Below are 7,869 nucleotides of genomic sequence, written 5' to 3' on the forward strand. Positions count from 1 at the left end.
GTAAGCAGAAACATTCAAAGTGGATCATCATCATTACATAAACCTCACAGTTATCATCCACAGACATTAAAATTCATTCTTACTCATCAAGCTTCTTTTAGGTTGACTGAAATAGTAAAAGTCTTAACCTGAAGTATGCTGGAGGAAACAGGATGTCTGCAGCATTAAAGCTTCTGCCGTGGATTAACAGTTGCGTACAGAGGCTGTGAATCTACTTTGACATCAGTTTGTCTCCGAGGTGCAGAGTAGATAACGTTATCAGCCTGACCAGAGGGGGCGCTGCTGAGTGAGGAAGCAGCTCTGTTGGAAAGTATAGACGACCTCACTCCACTCATCTTCAGTCTGGAAGAGAGAAAGAGCTCAAGGTTTATTTCTTATAGACTGTTTTAGTCTTAATAACATTTTTTGTCTTTACATACATTTCTTACTTTGCTCAGAGGACGGGATGCTGAGGCAGTGGCTACGCTATACACAACAAAGGTTTGGACTGAAGGAGATCTGCTCTGATCCTCTCTGATCTCCTCATACAGCCGTGTGGTCTGCAGCAGAAGAAGAAGACAGGTTTGGTTTGTATTAATATCAGCTGGTTTCACAAACAATAACGATGCTCAGATGTCACAAATTCACTTAAACTCACCTCTGTGACATTAGCACACTCTGTTTCCTCAGGATGTTCTGAAAAACACGAGGATCATTAGAATAAGTAGAGGAGACCAGGCATGGTTGACCTTTCTGTCTGCAGCTTGGAGCTCCTTTAAAATAGTGCTTTCAAAATGTGATGCTAACTAATGTGTTTGCTATTAAATGGTGCAGCTGTTACCTCTGCAACACAAACAGAAAATGCATTAGTCTCAAACACAAGGAGTGAAATGTTACAATTAACCTCATAGTCTGTGTTACTTGTAACATACACATGAAATGTAACATCATGAAATAAAGATTATGACAAAAACTTAAGGTATTAAATACTTTTAAATCAACACTTAAATGACTAACATAATTGGAATGTGTCTATTTCAGTGTGAGTGTGTGTGTGTGTGTGTGTGTGTGAGTGTGTTACACTTTCATTTCAACGTAATAATACAACTGAACAAACATCCACCTGCATCTTATAAACTTAGTATTTAACTTTGTGATAAATCATGACGTGAACTGTGACAACATTTAATGTAGAATGAGACCAGCAGTGATGAAGCATCACATTTTAGTTTGACATGTAACATAGTTTCTACCTGTAGATTAATCTCATTTGGTTTTATCACTGCGAAACAAGATCCAAAGAAATGCTGAAGCTTCCATTGTTTTAACATCCACTAACAGAGGAAGTACCAGGGCTGGTTCATGGTGTAAAAGTCTGAACATAATTTGTTGAGTTTTAAACTATTGTGAAGGCACACTGAGTCTCTGCCTGAACCATTAGGGAACATTATTCATCTTTAAAATAGACCAGCTGAGTACAAACTGCACATAGTTTGAGAGAATATTTGTTTCACATGTGAAAGCTTGTTTGAGGCACATTAACAGTCTTAATGTTTGTTAGAAATGGTTTCAGATGTTCACCTTTGGGTTTAGAGGCTCTTTTCTTGCAGAGTATCAGCACAGCCACGGAGAACAGGAGCACGAAGATGTACAGAGTCAGACCCACGTACAGCAGCACACCTGTTGTAGATTAAACAGTAGAAACAGGTTTGTGGTCTACAGCGACAAACATTGTTTAGTTTGTCATTACATTTACAGGACCAATCAAAAGTTTGGATAAGCTTCCTCATTCAAATAAAACAACAAGAAAAATATCAAAACTATAAAAAACACATTTAATATCATCAAGTAGCAACAAAGAAAGTATATTGTGTTAAATTTCATTAGCCATGTTTTGCTTTGCTCACTCTTCATTCTCTCAGCCAGCTTTATGATGATGGCACCTGAGATGTTTTTCTAACAGTCTTGAAGTTCCCACATATGCTGAGAACTTGTTGGATATATTTGTTTGGTTTTTATTTTAGGTATTATCACTTTTAGTACCTGTTTCTTACTCATTTTAATGCACTGATAAGAGCTGCTGAGAAACAGTATTTCGTCTCAATCTGTGTATGAAAAACTCAGAATGACAATGTAGTGAATCTTGTTAATAGAAAATCATTACAGGTGACGACCTCATGAAGCTGGTTATGATATTAATTATTGTGCAAAACTGTCATCAAGGCAAACAGCGGCTACTTTGAGGAACCTAAAATATGAAAGATATTTGGAGGGGGGGGGGGGGTTACAGTTAAGTTCCAAATGTAAATGTACCTGAACCTCCATCTGATGTTGTCTCAGTTTGCTCCTGTTCAGACTGTTGAGTGGTTTCAGTGGAAGATGCTGAAGGTATGGAGCTTCTTTTGAAACACTGTGTTGTTGTTGGTGGTGGGGAAGTTCTGACAGTCAACTTTGGTGTTGAAGGGGGCGGAGCTGTGAACATTAAAAAAGAAACACACTGATACAAAATAAATCCTGATGAGAGAAATAAAATGCTTCTTTAACTGACCGGCTGCTTATAAACGATGGCAACATTAAATTAAAATAGTCAGTTTATTATTTTCATTCCTAAAAACACTGAGACAGTAAATGAACACTGACTGTATCAATCTTCACAGTGATTATTAGACCAAATATCAGGTTATTAAAATATCAGCTGCAGTCAGAAAAATGTTTCCTCTGACCTCCAGACACATGAAGAAACATTTTCATGACTTTCAGTAGAAACTCACCATCTGTGACGATGAGCTCAAACAGCTTGTGTGGACCCCAAGCGTAGGTGGACAAACCACACGTGTAACGTCCAGAGTCAGATTTTCTCAATTGTCTGATGGTCACATCCAGACGACTTCCTCTACTTGTGGTTTCATATTTCATGCTGTATCTGTCACTTTGAGCTCTTCCACTATACATTGTCAGAATGTATGCTTTACATTCATCCTTACAGAAGTACTTCCAGTGTGAAGCCCTACCAAATAAACATTGAACTGTGACACTTTGTCCTTCAGTTCCTGTATAAACGGGGATTTGTGCATTGATGAGACCAATGTTTCCATCCTGCAGCACTGTTGGAAAACAAATCAACAATCAATAATGAACATTTCCACACTGATCCACAGAGTCACACTGGGAGCTGCCCAGTTCAACCAGTCTGTGATTTGACTTGATTTATTCAGTCAGGAAGGACTCGATGGATGCAGCATAAACTCTCACATTTTTCTGATGATTTGATTCAATTTAAATATTTTAATTTACATCTTTGTCCTCATTCATTTGTCTTTTATTTCTCAAGGTGTGTTTTTATGAAATTTTGTTTCTTTTACAGTTAGTTTTGATGCATTTTACATTTTGAATTGTCTCTTGCTGAAATGTGTTATAAAAATAAACTTGCCTGTATAATCACTCTTTCCTTCTATTTCAGCAACATAATACACTCCTACTCCTGCTAGTTTGAATTAGTAAAAAAAATAAAATTAAAATAAAGTTGAAGTAAAATCACATTTAATTATCCCTCTTTGCAGTCAAAATAATGTCAACATGAATTTTTAAAAAAATATATTATTAGTAGTTTTGTATTAGAATGAAGAACAAGTTGATTTGTGTGTATCAGTGTTTGATTGACATTAGCTGACAGTCTGCATGTTACACTGTACAGAAAACACTGCTGTAGCTACAAGTCAGACAGACAGTGAGTTGCTGACAGGAAGTTTGAGGAACAATAAAGAAACAAGCATCTAAACGGTCCAAAGTGACATTTTCAGTTATGCTAACATGCTGTTTAAAGCTGCAGTTGGTAAGTCTTATAAAAGTAACTTTTTGTCATATTTGCTAAGACTGTCACTATGTAAAGACAGCATTAGATGACACTAGTAATCTGTAAGAAGAACAGGCTCATTTAGCCCCGCCTACTGCTCCTACTGCAAATTGCCAGAATCCACCACGACCGGAAAAAAGAACCAATCAGAGCCAGGATTGTGTCTGACAGCTGTCAATCACTGCTCACGCACACAGCCCCATCCCCCTTCCTCCTCAGCTCGGTCAAGCTCATATCTCCGAGTTTCGAGGTAAAGTATAGCCATGTGAAAGTCATGCATTACCGATCGCGTGCACGTGGTCGCATGCTGTCACGCGCACGTCAACCTCCTCTGCGGGAGGGACTTTGGAGGCAGGGCAGGAGTGCAGAGGAGAGGGAGAGGGAGGGATCTGACAGTTGTACTTCTTCAAATTTGATGCTAAGTCCTTTCTCTCCTCAAAGTTACCAACTGCAGCTTTAATGTGCTGCAGCATTAATTAGTGATCTGTCTGGCTACACCTCTTTTCCAGGTGTGCAGGACGTGTTTTTATGTTTATAAGTTAGATAAGAAGAAGTGACTCCTTCTGCCACTTTGGCTGCATTCACACTGCATGCAAATCTGATTCAAATCTGATGTTGTTATTGATTTTATATGGGTTGAATTGAAATAAGGACTCCAGCTTTAAGCTGGGCAATATATCGATATTATATTGATATTATGATATATAATATGATGATAATATCATAATATAGCATTAGTGTTTTAAAGGCAGTAAAGTGATTCAAGTCATTTCCTCTTCGTCCAGCTCTGCTACAGCTACATAAGTGGACAATGGAACAATATTAATTATAATCATGTAAAACTAGAGAATGTCATCATTAAATCTAATTATTTAGAATATACATTTTTCCCTTTTTCAGATACTTTTCTTAAAAGAGGTGTTTGTGCTGTAGGATTATGTAATTTTATTTGGTTCAAAGATTTTTTTTCTCAGCTTCAAAAAGAGGAACTGAATGGTTCACTAACCACCAAACGGACAAAAGAAACGCTGTGTTCACACTCTGTAGTCTTGAAATGCTTTTAGACTTCGGCTGCTGCTCATATGTTTCTCTGCTCCTCAGTAAGAAGTTATATTTATTTAGTCAAATGTACCAGAAAGAGATTCAAAAGCAGTTAAGCTAAAACAGTCAGACTGAAGCAACAGAACACACACTTTGTTATGAATAAGGTCAAAAATACAACACAAAGAAACTGAATTCTGCTTCATATAAAACAAACACAGTTAGAAGAGTTGATTTTAGATCAATGTGAAAAGGATCATTTCTGGATGTGAGCCGGTAGCTCATTGGCCAAGACGCAACTTAACCGCTACATCCGTGGTTTGACTACGGCCTCTCCCCACAGAGCCCTTGTTTCCTGTCTACTCTCTACTGTCACTGTAATAAACACTTAGTCACAAACTGTCAAATGAACTGAAGTAAAACCTGTTTGCATGCAAAAATAACAAGAATTACTGATAATTCTCAGTGTTTAAACCCTTCAATGTTACAACAAGTGCTGCTAATGATTGACATCTTAAAGTGACTCTGTTCATCATGTTTAACCACAGAAATGTGTTCACATGTATCCCTCACCCCAACTTTAAATAAAGAATATAACATAATATAAAGAAATAGGAAGTGAATGTACTCACTGAGGAAGAAAAAGCAGATCAAAGCGTGACAAACTTTCATCTTACGCTCTGATAGTTTAATCCTTTCTTCCGTCTTCACTTGCAAACCAGGAACTTGTCTCTCACTTCTCTAAATGATGGAGTCCCTCCTCCAAACAACCACAAACAGCTCTGCTCTCCTCCCCTCTATCTCTCTTTATACTGTACTTCTGCAAATACATGCAACAGTTTAAAGAAGTGGTGACCTGGGTGGGTGGAGTCTTTGATGATGTTGGTGGCTCTACTGAGGTAGTGTGATGCGCCTCCAGAGAGAGCAGTAGGCAGCCAATGATGTTCTCTGCAGTCTTCACCACTCTCTGGAGCGCTTTCTTATCTGCAGCAGAGCAGCCTGCGTATCACACCATCATGCAGTAAGTTAGCAGGCTGTCTATGGTCGCCTGGTAAAAGGCCATCAGCACCTTCCTTTTTGGTGTTGAGCCTCATTAGCACTCTCAGGAAGTGCAGTCTTTGCTCTGTTCTCTTGATGGTTGCTGTGGTGTTGGCTGACCAGGAGAGGCCTTTGGATATTAGACGTACAGAGAGGGGCAAGATATGCGTCATGTTTCCTCCTGAAGTCCAGTATTAACTCTTTGGTCTTTGTGGTGTTCAGTGTCAGGTTGGTGGGCAGTCGTAGGTGTAGAAGGAATATAAGAGGAGGAGCACACAACCTTGGAGGAAGAGACCATTTTTCACTCTGCAGGCGTTTTGTGAGGAAATCTTTGATCCATGTGCAGGTGGAGATGGAGAGGTCTAAGTCTTGTAGTTAGCTGGTTAAGATGTCTGAGATGATGGTATTAAATGCTGAGCTAGAGTCACATGTTCCAGTTGGTTCTGTGTGAAAAGTGGCTTGATAAGAAAGACACCCCCCTGCATATTCGTTCATTCAGATTAATATTTACTGCTTATGTTAATTGTTTAATTTATTAGTATGTTTTATTTATTTATAAGTAGTTATTGTGGCTCCAAATAAATAACATAGGCATTGTACATTGAAGTAATTACTGAGTTGCACCACAAGAGGGAGTTTGAGGTTGTTCTCTGTCAGAGGAAACCAGAACATTGTTGTCTGTGTATATTTCAGGTAAGGATGCAGTAAAGCAGTCACAAGTTACTTAGAGGGTCAGTGAATAAGGGGAGGTTGGCCATTTACCCCTTTTGTTGTGTGTTTGTTAAAGTTTAGTTGGTTGTTGACATACCCTGTTAGAAGCTAAGCTCACATTTAACATTGCTAATAGGACCCAGTGGTGGTACGTGTGTTGTATTTTCTTGCTTGTGCCATGCAGAGACCTGTAAACAGTGTAGCAAATGTACAGGAACCACATTACCGGTACTTTAAATTTTAGTGTAATTTTATTGTTTGTATCACAGTTTTGTGTTAAGTGTATTTAACTAACTAATTATGGATCAGTCATTTAGCCGAGTACATCTTTGTGTTGTACTGATAAAGCAACAACAGAAGCTGGTTACTCACAATGAGCTGCTATATGTATTTTCAGATATCAGTAAAGTCAACATACAACTCTAAACACACTGAGTGTTTCATTCAAGTGTGCTACAGTTCAGTACTATGTGGTTTGCAATGGCGTCCTCAGTGGATCAATTAGCTCTGTAAGCAAACTGATGAGGGTCGAAAGTGGGAGGGAGGATCATTTTTAGGTGGTGCGGGACTAGTTTCTAGAAGGACTTCATGATCATTGGAGTGAGTGCTACTGGGCTGTAATCATTTCATTCAGGTCCACAGAGAAAGGCCTTTTGGTTGCTGCTTCTCAGTTGTGATGATTTGATGCTTTTCAGTGTCGTACATGAAATTAAACTAAATTTCCTTGGGTTTTTTTTTTTGGGTCAGTAGTAGGCAATAGTACTCCACCTCACTACAATATGGTACTAACACATGTAGCATTTAGGATTACTTTTGATATGCAGCTAACATCAGCTAATGTTTGGTTGTACCTTAGCACACTGCTAACGTTAGCTGCCTGTTAACGTGCAGAGTCAGACAGCTGTAGTAACAACTCTGCTGCTACTTTACAGCTAACAACACAACAACAGCATATCTTGACAAACTAGACAGTGAGCTGAATGTCCAGACAGGTAACATTACTGTTTATGTGAAGCACAGCAGAGCTGATGTTACTCACCTGTCCGCTTTCACTCTCCGGTCTGTCTGCTCCCTCCGCCTGTTAGAAAACCACCGATGTGTCCGCAGGTCCTTGTCTGGTCAAATTTCTTCTATTTCATTTTTTGTCTTTCTGACCTTCTCATCTCTGTATGTTTCTCGGTCACTCTCTCCTTCTCCACTTTAATTGTCCGTACCACATTCACTGTTTCTCTCTCTGATCTCCTCCA

General features: G+C 38.8%; 1 long non-coding RNA gene across 1 annotated transcript; it reads right to left on the reverse strand.

Moving 5' to 3' along the window:
• Positions 1–325: 325 nt before the first annotated feature.
• Positions 326–2,338, reverse strand: LOC128356786 (uncharacterized). The gene is made up of 5 exons (XR_008321194.1): positions 2,293–2,338; positions 1,561–1,659; positions 638–675; positions 429–539; positions 326–342 (listed from the first exon to the last, which is right to left on the reverse strand). It is a non-coding gene; the product is annotated as an uncharacterized LOC128356786 (long non-coding RNA).
• Positions 2,339–7,869: the final 5,531 nt, after the last annotated feature.

The sequence above is a fragment of the Scomber japonicus genome, chromosome 4 (genome assembly GCF_027409825.1).
Source record: "Scomber japonicus isolate fScoJap1 chromosome 4, fScoJap1.pri, whole genome shotgun sequence".
Lineage (NCBI taxonomy): Eukaryota > Metazoa > Chordata > Actinopteri > Scombriformes > Scombridae > Scomber > Scomber japonicus.